Source organism: Pyxicephalus adspersus, chromosome 5 (genome assembly GCF_032062135.1).
Source record: "Pyxicephalus adspersus chromosome 5, UCB_Pads_2.0, whole genome shotgun sequence".
Lineage (NCBI taxonomy): Eukaryota > Metazoa > Chordata > Amphibia > Anura > Pyxicephalidae > Pyxicephalus > Pyxicephalus adspersus.
The window spans coordinates 87,359,692-87,375,908 of record NC_092862.1 but is presented as its reverse complement, the minus strand read 5'-3'; the positions used below and the strand labels follow the sequence as shown (position 1 = coordinate 87,375,908).

Sequence of the window (16,217 nt, the reverse complement as noted above, 5' to 3'; positions counted from 1 at the left end):
GTCAGAGTGATTAGAAGGGGATACATTGACACAGAGTGATTTTTTAGTATTTTGTTCAGAATCTTTTTTTTCTAGGTTTTTCTCCTTCAAAATTGGGTGCGTCTTATAGGCCGGAGCGTCTTATAGTCCGAAAAATACGGTACTGACCAATGGTTTGTATGATGTGATAGATATTTAATATTATGAAGTTGTGATTACAATGTTTGTTAGTTTAAACATTTGCACTTGGCTACAAGTGGGGAGTGGGATGGGTTCCCCGCCCATGCCGTTGCAGAGTTTTTCTTCCCCACTTAGGCCTCTCAGTATATCTGCGTTTTGACGCCGTTTGGTGCCTGACTTATTTCAAACGACCCCGCCCCCTTTCCCAGCCCTTTTTTGATTCTAGCTCCGGAGACTAACTGTCCTGCTTCCAACTACCTACCCGCCCCCCTCTTTTATGGACTCCACACCCCCCCATTTAGGTAAAGGAGATTATGACAGAATTTCGAGACTGCAATCTCTGTATAATCTGCAACAGTCTCAATTGAGTGAGGAGACATGCAACTCTAACTTAGTATGGATCCAGCAATATTTGGAGGGGGTTGCATTTACATAGTCTATCTCAGTCTACTTAATTGGACATAGAGGCCCCAGTCACTGTTGAGTTTGAGGCAGCTATAAAACAAACCAAATCGGGGAAGGCTCCGGGGCCGGACGGCTCTTCACTCTCTTACTCTTCTAAGACATTCGCAGAAAATTTGGCGCCCTATTTTGTGGCTGCCTTTAATTCATTGACCGGAGAGGGTGCGTTACCAAAGGACACTCGCTATGGGTGTGGGAGATAAAATTATAAAATGAATTAAGGCCATATATACCTCCCCTTCTGCATCGGTAAGAGTAAATGGTGAAGTGTCATCAGTTTTTATTATTACTAATGGCACCAGACAGGGTTGCCCTTAGTCTCCCCTTATCTTCATTCTTTCCCTGGAACCATTACTTACTGCAATACTCGCTAACCCAGATATACAAGGTTTGTTTTTGGATAGTCGAGAGCACAAGGTGGCAGCCTACGCTGATGACCTATTATTTGTTATATCCAACCCAGCAACCTCTCTCCCAAACCTTATTTGGACGATCCAGGAATATGATACAGTATCTAATAATAAAAATTAATCTAAGTCGACGGTCCTTTAACATCTCCTTGCCCCAGGCTCTCTGCACCCAGCTTACACCCTCCTACTTTTTTAAAAGGGAAAACAAAGCGATTAAATACCTAGAAACTCTGCTCCTAGCAGATCTATCGCAGCTTTGTTTTGAATTTTGCCCCTATAAGGATCTTGACAGATGGTCTTCTTTTCGTGGCTGGGATGCATTTCAGGCCATTAAAATGAACGTTCTGCCAAGGATATTATATCCTCTTCAAGCGTTACCAATCTCCATACCTACTGCCTTTTTCAGATCCATGCATTTCAAAATATTCAGCTTTATTTGGGGGTGAAAAAGGTCATAGCCTTAGCAGGAGTCTGCTGTTTCATACAAAGGGAGTGAGGGGGGTTGGGGGTTCCCCACCTCTCACTATACTACATGGCAGCCCATATGGTCCTGATTTTAGATTGGTTTCTCTATAAGGAGTGTAAACAGTGGGTTGGCGTCGAACAACCATTTACATCCATACCTCTTACGGCAATCCCGTGGCTACCGAAGTTCCCTCAGACTGCCATCCTTTGATTTTTGCCACGTGGAAGGCATGTCAGAAATATTTGTTTAGATTGCAATTCTCCCCTTGTTCTTCCCCTTTGTTACCGATCTTAGGCAACCTTTCCTTCCTCCCAGGATTGGAGGATAGGAGATTGTGTGAACTGCGAGAGCGGTTAATACAATGGTTGGAGCATTTTGTCTATCAGGTTCAATGGGTGTCGATGAAGATGATGATGGCCGTCACAGGCGAATACAAAATAGATTTCTGGAGGTCACTGCAACTTATGCATTATCTCAAGTCCCTCCCTCTGGAATGTAGAAATAATCCCCTGAAAACGGGTAGTGGATCTTCTCATCATTCTCTCTCTATTTTGTACTCTGAACTTAACCCTGCTCCTGAAAGTTTTTCACCTACATACCTCCAAGCATGGGAGACCGAACTCGGGTATACTTTGGAGAATGAACAGAAGTTACTCACCTTGGTACGGAAGTCCTCGGTCATTTGGTACATTTTTTTGTTGTACGTATGCATACACATATGCATGTATTCTTGCCATGAAAATTTACACATATATTGGTATTTATATTGGGAAGGATCTAGGGACTTACTATAAAAATGTCTATATAAACAGTACAGTACAAGACACAAATTTCACAGGTGAAATAGAACATAGGTGTAGTAGTTAAAACATAACTACTGTATATATACCATAAAGAAAGAGCGGATATACTGCTTAACACATGGACAATGAGATAATTAAAAAAAATATAACTAGATTGGTGGTAACCAAACAATTAGTAGGAGTCCCAAAAAGGTATGTGTGTGGATGATAGGTAAGGTAAATAGGAACTGAATCAAAAATAGGGCGTCACATAACTTCACTATTTTTAGATACAGTTATAGAAATGATTTGAAAGAGAAAACATTAAGTCCTTGATGCTTTTTTGCTTCCTGTGTGAATATCCACTTAGTTTCAGCTTGTAGAAGAATCCTGTCAAAATCTCCATGTAGTAGAAAATTCCAATGGATGAACAATCTGCATATTTAAATTAATGTATCATGCTGATGGGCAAGGTGATGGCCTGATTTTCCTTTATCCAGGGGCATTGTTTACTCATGCCACATTTAAATGTGCCTATAACTTGATGGGGGGAGATACTGGGAGTCAGGCCGGTGTAGTGACTAGATACAAGAGAATCCTTTAGAGAGGGTAGACTTTATAAAGGTAATCTGTTGTTGTTGGTGGATAAATTTGGAAGCCAAGGGGTCCACTAGAAGGATCCCCCCATGTTTTCAGAGGATGTTAGATAATATTTTATGTTGTTTATGTGAAGGTTGTTTCTTATATAAATAGATACTTTTTATAAATGGATTACATTTTATCTACCTCATTTTTTGCAAATGGAGGCTTCAATGTCAGCAAGACAAAGAGAGCATTCCGTAAAAGAATTTATTAGCATGTATACTCTTATCAACAATGGCAAAACGATTACCCCGATTAGTTATCATGTCGGGTCTAAACACAACTTTGATAGTAATGTCATCTCTTTTGTAGTACATGAAAAAATCTCAAATCCCAATTGTAGAGGTGGAGATTTTGACAGGATTCTTCTACAAACTGAAACTAAGTGGATATTCACGCTATGAAGCAAATGAGCATCCAGGACTTAATGAGGTTTTCTCTTTCAAACCATTTCTATAACTGTATTTACGAATAGTTAGAAGGGATGTGACACCCTCACTATTTTTGATTTTCAATACCTATTTACCCTACCTATTATCCATACACATACCCTTTTGGGACTCATACTAATTGTTTTGTTACCACCAATCTAATTTTAATTTTATTATTATATTATCTCATTGTCCATTTGTTAAGCAGTATATCCGCTCTTTCTTTATATTATACATACAGCAGTTATATTTTAACTACTACACCTATGTTCTATTTCCCCTGTGACATTTGTCTCTTGTACTGTTTATATAGACATCATTTTATAATTAGTCTCAAAATCCTTCTCAATATGAATACCAATATATGTGTAAATGTTCATGGCAAAAATACATGCATATGTGTATGCATATGACACATATGTACATTTATTCTCCTTATAATTTTATTTTGTGTACTTTAGTTATAGAACTTTGCCCTTAGTATGGTATTTGTATTTTTGACTTTAGGCAAACTCAGTTCACTCTTTGACATGGCTTCATTTATGTTTATTTGTAATTGACCTTTTATTATGTTTATTTGTAATTCATGGCGAGTAATTTTGTTGTTCCAATATGGTTTTGTGATCATATTATGTTTTGTTTGATAAATGTATATATACTTGCTAATATATTCATCACTATATACTAAGTTACACAAAGTTCTACACATACTCCAATCACTTTTTATCTTTCATTCGTTCAATATCCCATACACTGTTTCTGCTCGTACAGAGCTCTACACTCACTCCAGTCATCTTCATATTTCTCTATCCCTTCATATCTCATTCAACATCTTGGACCTTCTTTTTCAGTCTACCTTACCATTCTCCCCTCTCTTGAACCCACCTGCTCTTATCCCTCTCTGTCATACTTATCACACATTTAACTATGTTTCCCGCTGCTTACTGGGACAGGGGCACTGGCACTATCAATGCCTTTGCCAGGTACGACGAAGTGTGTTACCGATTGGGCGTGTAAAATGACGTTAAATCAGCTGTTTCTGCTCTGTTTGCGCACACATCTTGTATCTTTTTGTATGGGATTCTGCTTCAGTGTGAGCTCCCTGAGAGTGGACGTGTTCTATAGACCTCAGAGATCAGCTGTGGCTGCTCCCCACCCACCTTGTACTGTGAGATAACCCTACCTTTTCTACACCAGCAACAGCTGCAGCAGCATGAGATCTGTGTCCATGCTGTCATTACCCCCATGTATAAACCTTCATATCTCCCACACTGATTGTTGTACAAACTTGAAAGTTTTGGGGTACACAGGGGACCCCAGGAGCTGATACTAAGCCCCCTAAACATAACACAATGCCAGATATAGGGTCTCAAACATAAAATCCTAATAAGAATCAGGGATCTTTTCTCATTAAAGGGGAACTAAAGTAAAAAAAAATAAAAAAAGAGATAACCCTTTTACTTGCAAAGATCCGTGACGTATCTCGCCGTATTTGTCAAAAAAAATGCAGATATTACTGTGCATGTGTGAGATCGACAACTTTCTTCTTTCACTGACAGAAAAGTTCCTCCTGCGCATGCCTGTTCTCAGAGCCTCCTGGGATTCATGGTGTGCGTATCCCTGAAGGTTCTGTGCTCCTATTCAGTCCCTATTAATGCGTTGCTAATGACAGAATGGGAGGGGCTTTGCCTTTTTGTGTTTCAAAAAAAATTGAAAAAAAACAAAACAAAGGGTTATCTACCCTTCTACATATAGTAAATATTGTGATGATTGGCGATTTCAAGACCCGGGTCCCAAAAATGGAGTTTGCATATTAGGGACCCCTGGAGGCTTCTTCCATAGCATTGAGCATTAGGGTACTGCCAATTGTCAGTGCGCTGTGGTGCCTGAAAAATAAATTTGCCCACTCACTAAACTTAAAGGCTGCATTCAGGCTGGTGGTAGGGTGGCGCTGCTGTTACCCCTTCCTCATGCCATGTAACCCTGCTTAGGGGGAGACACTCAGTACCACTCACTGCTGCCTGGAGTCAAGTCAGCAGACGCTGCGGTGCAAGTGACTTTAGCGGCTGGCGGGTGCCTGTTACACATAGTTCGGCTTACCTTCGATTTTGTATAGTATAATAAATAACCTAATTACATAAAGTCAACCCAGGGACTTTCTACCTTACAAGTTAATCAAATGTGTACATCCTTTCCAACGACAAAAAACTGAAAAATGGGGGGCGTGGCCAGCTGATGGTGAAATAGACAGAACGCTGCAATAGCTCCTGCACTCGCCCGGGGAAATCTTCATCTTAGTGATCACTCATCCTTTTTTATTATGGGGCCTAAATCCAAAGCATCGCAGAAAGGGGGAGCCAGTGAAAAAATTGGACCTGGGAAGATTTCTAGCATCTTCTCCCCCTCCGGACGAAGCAGCCATGACCAGGCCGCAAAGCCGCAGCCTCAATTAGGAGATGTGTCCGAAACGCAAGCTCCAGCAGGCAATGCCGCAAAGCCGCGGCCTCAATTTTTGCAGTGGGCTTCGGGATCAGATGAACGGGAAAATGAGCAGCAAGATTGGCCTTGGTTATCTCCAGCACCCCAGGTACTGTGTCATTAACCTACCCCTTCAACTCCGCAACCGCCACTTTCCCCCATTGCTAGCCCCTGCATCCTTTCCACAATAGAGGAATATTCTAGCCCCAGCAATGTGTGCCTCTCAGGTGAGGACGCATGGGACTGGAAGGCGCACCTCCAGGCCCTACCTACCAGACAAGACCTGGAGCTTAGTATTGGCCGTTTAGAATCTAGTTGCAAGATGGAAGTTCCAGGCTATGCAGCGTTCCCTTCAACGAGTCACTAAACTAATACCACCACCGCCCTGCAGAAAACATATTTAAAGCTTTCTTAACAGGTATCTTCTCACGAGGAGATACCCCTCACAAAGCACAGATCAATGCCCTTCTCTTACTCCATGATGACGCATAGAATCACAATCGCAGAAATAACATCTGTATTCGGGGGCTTTCTGAAACTGTTCCCACTGCGTAACTCACCACTGCAGCCCATACTATCTTTGCAAAATTACTGGGTATACCCTCTGATAATATAGAAATCGACCGGGTCCATAGAACCCTGGGCCCACGCAGTAGGGATCCACAACGGCCTAGAAATGTCATCTGCCGGTTACATTTCTATCGTTCTAAGGAAGATTATCATGCACAAAGCCCGTGAAGCAGGTTCCATTGAGTATGCTGGTACGCAGAGCGTAGAGCTCTTAAACCTTTACTCTTTGTGCTGTGTGAATGAAACATTCCATACAGATGGGGATTCCCTTTTCAATTGTTCGCCAAGGTGGAAAGAACCACATCTTTTGTAACCCCTCAGACCTACCACATCTCCTGATGGATCTCAACCTTCCAGATGTTGTCATTCTAGAATGGCCGACCGCAGCTTCCCTTGTAAATAGAGGCCCTACTACAGTTACTCACTGTACTAGATTGGCTTTCTCCCCGTCTCGTACCACGGCATTCGACCACCCGATCACCTCTACTACGCCACCTCCAGTGCCCTCTCCTGAAGATCCCTGAAGCAAGATGGGTTTTCCATCTCTAAGCGCCTTCACCACTACTCTTCTGGATATCCGCATTCTTCATTGTACCTCTGCTGCTTCCTTCTCCACTGTGGAAATTTTTCAGTTTTGCCTGCATTTCGTCTGGCTCTAAATTGGCGCCTTCTCATTGTCAATGATGCCACAACAAGTTTCTTGAACCCAGCTTGCATCCCTATCTTCAGTGGGCATCCTGGGGCCTTTACTTCCTCCGATCCAGCATTGTCTCTCTGGAGGTCGATTTATATGGGCTTCCACAGACACGGTCATTCCAGGTTGTATTATTATGCCTTTTTTTTTTTTTTTTTTTGGGAATGTGTCAGTATCTTTAGAATATTGCATTATCTTTTTATATGCTTATGTAATGTTCACTGGGACACCTACTTGTCTGTAGGATTTGATGCTACTGGAAGGCAGAAGTTAGCTCTGCCTTAGTCTAAATGGGCCTTGTAAATGGAATTGTGCCTTGTAAATGTTTTTTTACACATTTTAATTATATTTTTTCCTAGTGGATTCCTGAACCAGTATCGCTACATAGGTACCCAATAAGTTAAGCAAGCTTCTTGACTGATACAAGACTCAGTAGTAAATGGTTTTAAACTCACTCATGTAAAGCGAGGCTTTGCTGGTTTAGTCATCTCTATGACAGTGTCGTTTAAATCAAGAGAAAAGCCTGTTGTTGCCTTTTCCATCTTTATACAATTTATTGCATCTCCCTAGATTGCGTGCTAGTTTGCCCTAGTTTAAATGAGGATTACAGATTGCTGTTTATATGTCTTCAATGTCAAGGTCTTCATTGTATGAGCACTATAATCTTTAGAAGTGAATTATTGTAAGCATATTCGTATATAGCACAGCTCTGCTGGCTGCAGCTTTTATATTGAAACTTTAAGATAAGATTTGACATTGCCTTATGTTATTGCATTGTTTCCCAATATTTTGTACTAATTCACACTAGTTCAAATGAGCATCTCAAACTCTAGCTCTTATGTTTTAAACATATTTTTCCCAGTGGATTCTTGAGCCAGCATCGCTATACAGGTATACAATATGTGGGGCAGGTCCTCTGACCAGACATTAAAATATTCAGAGGAAATTGGTTGCCAATACATTTTTGGTCAGCACAACCCTGCTGTATTAGGCATCCATATGGAATTATTTTACTATTTGATAAGTTTGCGGTTTTACAATTTTGCACAATAAGTTTTTGCACTATTTTTATAGTAACATATGTCTTTCCCCGAGGAAATGCCTTAAGCCGTCACTTTACGCGCATAGGTAAACTGCATTAATAGGCGGCTTTCCAAGGTTTTTACCTTCATCTTAGCTTACTCATCGGCGACTGGGATACTAGCCCACCTCATTCGTGGAGAGCTTTATCCCCCCCTTCATTCCCAGCTTCCATACCACTTTCCTCCCTTTAACCCTAACCTCCACCAAATCTCAGTCCTACAAAAAAAAAAAGGTAATCTCTTACTCTAAATTTGCCACACCCAATCTCTCCATCTTCTTCTCAACGTAATCTTGCACTATCATGGCACCAATGTCCCAAAAACCCCCAATCCTTGAAAATCCGCACTGTCGATGCCAAGGGGCTGAATATTCCTTCTAAATGTTCTCAACTCCTTTACGGCCGAAACAAGGCCAAAGGTACCTCTTTTACTCCAAGAAACACATTTCCAAACTCAAAAAATACCATCCCTGTGCAACCGTTACTATACCTCCTGGTTTCTTAGTACCAATCCGAATAGCCTTTCACTGCGCATGCGTGAGATCGGCAAATTTTTTGCTTTGAGCAAAAAGGCAGAAGGTGCACCCAAGAGCCTCCCGGGATACCTACGTCAGGCATCCCAGGAGGCTCTTGGGTGCTCCTTCTGCCTTTTTGGAGCCTTTTTTCTCAAAGAGAAAAATTTGCCGATCTCACGCATGCGCAGTGAAAGGCTATAAATACAGCGTCCCTGGTCAGATCATTCCTCTGTCTCAGTGATGTAAATACTGAATTTGGGTAGAAAGGAATGGTCCTTGAAATGCAATGACTCCCGGTTTAAAGACAGTCTGTGCCAACGCTGTAAAAAATACAAATATTAACTTTTTCGGCGACCACGCCTCTGACCCTACATCTCTTCCCATACAAGATTAGATCTCAGGTCATAGCGGATACATCAAATAAAATTCACTCCTTGGAGACTCTACATAGGCAAAATATGGCTCCAAATGTGTTTATGGAGCTATCGGCTGCAAGGAAACCTCTTCAATTATATGATCTGGCTCATCAAAAATACAGGGACAGGTCCTGCAAGATTGCATACCAGTATGGGGACAAATGTGGCAAACTTCTTGCAAGAGGTTTACATTCTAGAGCACCAACCATATATATTTCTTCCATCCGTTGGCCCCAGGGTACAGCCACTTCTATTCCCCAGGACATTTTACAAGTGTTCCAAGACTAATCCTCTGATCTATATAACCTTGATTCATCTCGTACATCCTCACGGCCCTTGCAGGGGTACATAGATTCTACTGCACTACCGACGCTGGACTCTGATTTTGTTTCCCATCAAGAAACAGCCTTCACTGGAAAAGAGGTGTCTATGGCCATTAAAACCACCCCAATGGGTAAAAGCCCTGGACCTGTTTCACCCTGAAACTTTATAAAACTTTAAAAATTACATTCCCTTAATTTGACCCTATTCCTTACCAGAGTTTTCGCGACAATATTAGCAGATACCCTCTTCCCACCACAGAGCTTAGAAGCACATAATATACCATTTTTGTCTTACCTAAACCAGACAATGACCATTTGTATGACCACATGTATTCTAATTATCTCACTGATTAACGTACGTGCTAAGATACTTTCCAAATTAATAGCAACAGGCTTTCGCAGTTTGCCGTTTTTGATACTATGATCAAGTAGGTTTTTTTCCGGGAAGGGAGGCTAGAGATAACACTATCAAAACAATCTTACTAACACAGGTACCCAAAGCCCTAAACATCCCAATGTGCCTTTTCTCAATTGGCGCAGAGAAGGCATTTGATAGGGTAAACTAAAAATGTATGTATGCATTCTTAAAACAAATTGGTCTGGGCCCCACTATGGTCTCCTGTATTGCAGCTTTGTATTTGGCCCCTTATCGGCACCGTTTTCCATCAAAAAAGGTACCAGGCAAGGTTGCCTTTTGTCCCCCTTACTACATGCATTAGTCATGGAACATCTAGCAGTTACCCTATGTTTAAATGCCTATATTAAAGAAATACAGATAAGAGACACACAATAAAAGATCTCGCTTTATGCGGATGACCTTTTAAAATACGTAAGATCACCCCACACTTTATTTCCCTCTATTTTGAAGAAGTTTGATAGGTTTGGCTTGGTAAGCAATTTTAAAGTCAATAATAATAAATCAGAATTGCTCAACGTCACCCTCCCCCAGACCCAAATCAACTCCATAGGCATTAACACTTCTTTCAGGGTATATATTAAAGCTCTCAAATATTTGGGGATTCATAATATATTGGACTCTACCAAACTATTTATGTATATTGTATTGTATATGTATGTTATTCCTCCCTATTAAGTAAACTTCAATCAGACCTCCACAGGTATGATTCTTTACTCTTGTCTTGGTTTGCCAGAAATAATTCATTTAAAATGGACATCTTGCCCCGTACACTATATATTTTACAAACGGTACTGATATACCTCCCGGCCTTATACCTATAAAAACTTCAACTCTTCTCATTATATATTTAGTGGGATAAATGGCCAAGCATAGCACTTCGTTCACTAATTAAACCTAAGGATAAGGGTGGAGCGGGTTTTCCTGACATCTCATGGGACTGCTATACTAATAAGAAATGTGGACTGGTTTCATAATAGGGACAGGAAAAGTTGGGTGGCCCTAGAGAATGCATTATGCCCCCTAGATTTAAGATCCCTGCCACAGATAGACACGGCACTGTTGAATCCCAAACACCCCATTCCTAAGCTGACTCTAGATCTTTTACACGTTTGGGATAGTCTCCTACGTTTAGGGACAATTTCTTCCAAGAGAGGCCCCATGACCCCCTTTTTTGACAATCCGGCCTTTCCCCCAGCAATGAATGCAGAACGGTTCCTGATCTGGAACTTTGATGAGCATAAACATCTTCGGGACATTCTGTTTAATGGGCAACTTATTTCCTTATTGCGTGTCAGAGATTGTGGCAATATGCCCCCCTGGTTTCAATACCGACAGCTATCCTCCTTTATATCTATATTCAGAGATACTCACATTTTTCACAGAAGCCTGACCGCCATAGAGACCATATTAAGATCCCCTAATCATCCGTCACATACTTTTTCCCTACTAAGCTATATAGTAGATATTGGGAGTCAGACTTAAATATGCATATTTCTGATTTCGAATGAGAACAGGCTTTTATTTTGACACACAAACTTGCACTTCCCTGTAATGCGCAGGAAACTAACTAAGAAATACTCTCCAGATGGTATAGGTGCCCCACAGATCTGCATCGCTTCTCGTCCTCTCATCCTGACACATAGAGGTACTATGCTACATATATGGTGAGAATGCCTGCCTATCCTTCGTTTCTGGGATACAATCATAGACGTCTACAACAAGTTGACAGGTTTAGTTGTCCCTAACAACCCTAAAGTGGGGTTGTTATCCATGATTCCAGGCTCTATTAAATATGCCAAACGGAGTGACATTTTTTGACAGCATCCAGAGCAGTTATTCCCAGGTTCTGGAAACAAACCAGCTCTCCTTTTATTAAAGGACTGGTTTGCGAAACTTGAAAGGATTCAGCATATGGAAATGTTGGTAAGGCGAAGATCAATATGACAAATATAATCTAATGTGGTCAGCTTGGGACTGGTTTAAGGAATCTCCTCAATTTCAGACTTATCTGTCATGAGGTGACTTCCGCCCCTATAGCAAGTTATGTTAAATCTATGTACTTATATTTTCCCTTTCATTCCAAGATTGGGTTCTCTTTTATATCGCTTACATCATCTACTTTAACCTTCCTTTCCCCCCTTGCCCCATAACCACTGCACCCTCCCCTAGGGCTATGTTTTGTTTTTTTGTCTGTTCCCTTGTTTCCCCCTAAGTTCTGGTTTAGTGCCTTTTTATGGTATAGGAATATCTTATTGTTTTGCTGGGCATTACCTGTAACCATTTATTTATTGTTCCTAATAGACATATAATAACATAATAGATATGTTTTGAATACTATATGTATGTTATGTCCATTTATTACATACATTCACTTTTATTTGTTAATGTTTACTGAAAAAACTCAATAAAATTTTCATTGAAACAAAAGCATGAACGGGTGCTGTACAATACAGTGCCATTCTGCTTTATGGAGAAGGGAGGGGGGAGTACAACAGAACGGCACCCCGCTGCGTTCTCTCCTCTTCACTTTCATTACAATCATTCCTTATCTGTCATCTGTTTATCCACCAGGGCGGTGTAGCGCTGTACACACACCAGATTCTTGTCTGATAATCTAAGATGATTAATTCCCTGAGCCGATTAATCTAACTTGTACATAGCCTTAATTGTCAAAAAAATTATGATTGAACAATTGTGTGTTGGTCAAAAGCTTGATATACCTTGGGATGAGTCAAATAGTGACTCAGTTTAGTGTGGGAATTTATTGCTGTGGTGCCATCACATGATAAAAAAAGGTATACCCATCATATCATGCTACCCTGTCACACATAGCTATCCCCTTACTCTCTATGAACCCCAATTACTCTGTAACATCTTGCTATAGCATAACCCCAGGGACATTCTACCTTACAAAATAATAAAATGTGTACATTGGGGTTCAAAGAATGTAAAGGGACATTTATATTGACAGGGCACCATGGAATATTAGTGGTGATGAAGTTTTGGTGGGGGGATGGGGGTAATCACACTTACTATGTGACTCATCCCAAGGTATATCAAGCGTACCTAAACTCAGAATTTTCACTTTAAAATAGAAGCGTTTTCTACCCTTTTATGTAAAGTAAAATTTCTGTTTGTTTTTTTTTTTAAGTGTAAGTTTTTTCCCAATCTACGTCACCTCATCTCAGTACAAGATCGGGTGATGTAGGAGGAAGAACCAGGAAGAAGGGAGGAAAAGATGGTGGTGCTTGGCACTCCCTCTGCGCTGGACTGAAGACGGATACTAGGACGACGTGGAACCCGATGGAAGAAACCTCCCGACCAATAAAATGATCTGCGGCATTCAAGGTGGGTGTGTTATAATGATTTTGGTGAGTTTTGGGTTTACTTCCGCTTTACGTTTGTGACCAACAGACCATTGTTTATTCAGATATCATAAATCTTTTTTTATAATGAAGAGCTCATGATTGTAACAATTGTTTGCTAAGACTTGACAAAACTCACATAGGAGTTATTTATAATAGCTTCCTACAAAAAGGGTAACTGTTTCTATACTGCACAAAATGTACAAATTTTATTGTTTAATTTGTAAGGTAGAAAGTCCCTGTGTTGTTTCTGTGTAATTCTATTATTTGTTTTACTTGTATAAACTCATGCAGCACATAAAACATTTGAACAATAGCCACATTTGTTTGTTCTCACACGTGTCAATAAAAGCTCCAAATTGTGGTTCATAGAGTGTAAGAGGATAGCTATGTGTGACAGGCATGATATGATGGCTATAACATTTTAATCGAGGGGGGGATTGTGGACAAAGTGTTCCCCGTTGGCTCCCACAGAGAAGGTAAGTAGCCAGCTATCTTTAACAGTTACTTTGACAGCTGCTCAGTCCCTGGCACCGCAGCGTCTGCAGATTTGACTCCAGGCAGCAGGGAGTGGTACTGAGCATCTACCCTAAGCAGGGTTCCATGACATGAGGAAGGGGTAACTGCAGCGCCACCTTACTGCCAGTCTGAATGCAGCCTTAAAGTTTAGTGAGTGGACAAATTTATATTTGAGGCACCACAGCACACAGACGATTGGCAGTACCCTAATGCTCAATGCTATGGAAGTGGCCCCCGGGGGTCCCTAACATGCAAACTCCATTTGGAGACCCTGGTCTTGAAAAAGCCAATCACCTCAATTTTTACTTTATATAGAAGAGTGGATAATCCTTTGTTTTCTTTTTTTCACATTTTTTTTTTTTTTTAACGCAAAAAGCCAAAGCCTTTCCCCTTCTGTCATTAGCGCAGCAGCGGTAATGACTAAATATGAGTGCAGAGCCTCCTGGGATACACATGTCATGACATCCGGGAGGCTTGAGCTCGGAGAACAGGCATGCGCAGGAGGGACTTTTCTGTCATTGTAAGAAGAAAGATGGCGATCTCACACATGTGCAGTAAGATCGGCATTTCTTTATTTTTACAAATACAGCAGCATACGTCGTGGATCTCTGCAAGTAATTTTTTTTATTTTTACTTTAGGTTCACTTTATTAAAAAAAAAAAAAAAAATGCCCTGTTTTTAATTAAGATTTTATGTTTGAGACCCCGTATCTGGCAACTTATGTTTATGGGGCTAAAATTGTTTAGTATCAACTCCCAGGGTCCCATGTGTATCCTAAAAATTTTACGTTTGTACAACATTCAGTGGGGGTGATTTGAAGGTTTATGCATTGGGCATAATAAGCGCAGCACGGACACAGATCTCATGCTTCTGCAGCTGCTGCTGGTATACGAAGGGTAGGATTATCTCACAGTACAAGTTGGGCAGGGAGCAGCCACAGCTGATCTCCAAAGTCTATAGAACACGCCCACTCTTGTGGAGCTCAGGCTGAAGCAGAATCTCGTAGAAAAAGATAGATGCACGTGCAGACAGAGCAGAAACAGCTGAATGTGACGTCATTGTACACACCCAATCAGCTGGTAGTAAGCATTCCAAAGGTAGGAATGTCTCATAGGACACCGGCTCTTCTATTCTTTTGATAGAAGTAAGAAGGACCAGATGTAATCCTCCTCCCACATAGAGGCAGATTGATCTGCCTCTACAATCCATTTCACTAGGTGGATCTCACCCGCCTTCTTCCTCCGCTTATTCAGCCTACTTAATAGTCCATACACAGCGCTTGTAGCATCTGCGCAGTGAGTTTGGCTGAACACTATATAAGACGGGCTTCTCAGAGCTACAGCCAGCAGCAGTTTTTTTACCACTTAAACCTTTGACATGTAAGTACTCACCTCTTTTGTGCTTGGTCAAGAGAATTAATTTAATAGAATATATCTATCTCCCATCTATTATCTAATCTTTTCTAACCTAACTTTGTGAAAAATTCTTTTTATTAGACCTAGACCATTAAATCCACCAAGGTTTCTGTTTTTATGATTTAAAAACAAACCAATCACTAACATCCTTTTGGATTTGTCTCTAACCTTCATGATAATTCATTGTAAGTTTACATTTCTGTTATTTATTCCAATTGTATTCCCTAAATTATTCACCAATAAGGATTTATTTGTTCATTTATTATTTTTCTAGCTTGTTGGTCCCCAGCCCTTCTATATTTTTCTCTTTATTAGACCCAGACCACTCAGTCCACCTAGTTTTTCCCTTATAGAGCATTCAATAACAAATTAATGATATTTAATTAATCTTGTTTGTAACTTTGTTTCTCTTTATTTCATATCTTAAATATATTCCCTAACATACCACCTCAAATAACCTATTATTCATTAGTAAATTATCCCCCTTCCTGATACTATTATATCATCCCTCCCCCCTCCTTCTTCCCCTTTAGCATACATACCAACTCTACATTATATCGCCCAAACCATTGAAGTTGTCAATCCAATTCGCATCTCACAACCAAATCTCGCGATCAAGTAATTGGTTTTATGAATATTTTTACATAATTTAGCAACTGATTTCAAAATCTATTCCCACAACAATTCCTTGTATTTAGATAACGGTAAACAAATTCAGTAATCATGTTGTGAAATTAGTACATTACTTAATCTTGTTAAAAAACTGATTACTTACTGTTTTCATAGTCTTCTGCTTTACCATAGTGTGCTTTCAATTAATTATTGTTTGTATCTTTACAATATCTCTTACTGTGTGTGTGTGTGTGTGTGTATATATGTATGTGTTTGTGTGTGTGTGTTATATATATATATATATATATATATATATATATATATATATATATATATATATATATATATATATATATAAAGATATTTTAGTACCATCACCTAAGGAAGCCAAAATGATGAAACATGAGACAACCCTGTTTTTTGATGGTATTCTGAGATAAGATTGCATGCTTTTTGTTT

General features: G+C 40.2%; 1 protein-coding gene and 1 long non-coding RNA gene across 6 annotated transcripts in view; one reads left to right on the top strand and one right to left on the bottom strand.

Annotated features, from left to right (window-relative positions):
- The window catches only part of SLC12A7 (solute carrier family 12 member 7), a 198,807-nt gene that overhangs the window by 115,398 nt on the left and 67,192 nt on the right, over positions 1-16,217 (top strand). The window lies entirely within an intron of this gene.
- The window catches only part of LOC140331219 (uncharacterized), a 91,838-nt gene that overhangs the window by 22,026 nt on the left and 53,595 nt on the right, over positions 1-16,217 (bottom strand). The window lies entirely within an intron of this gene.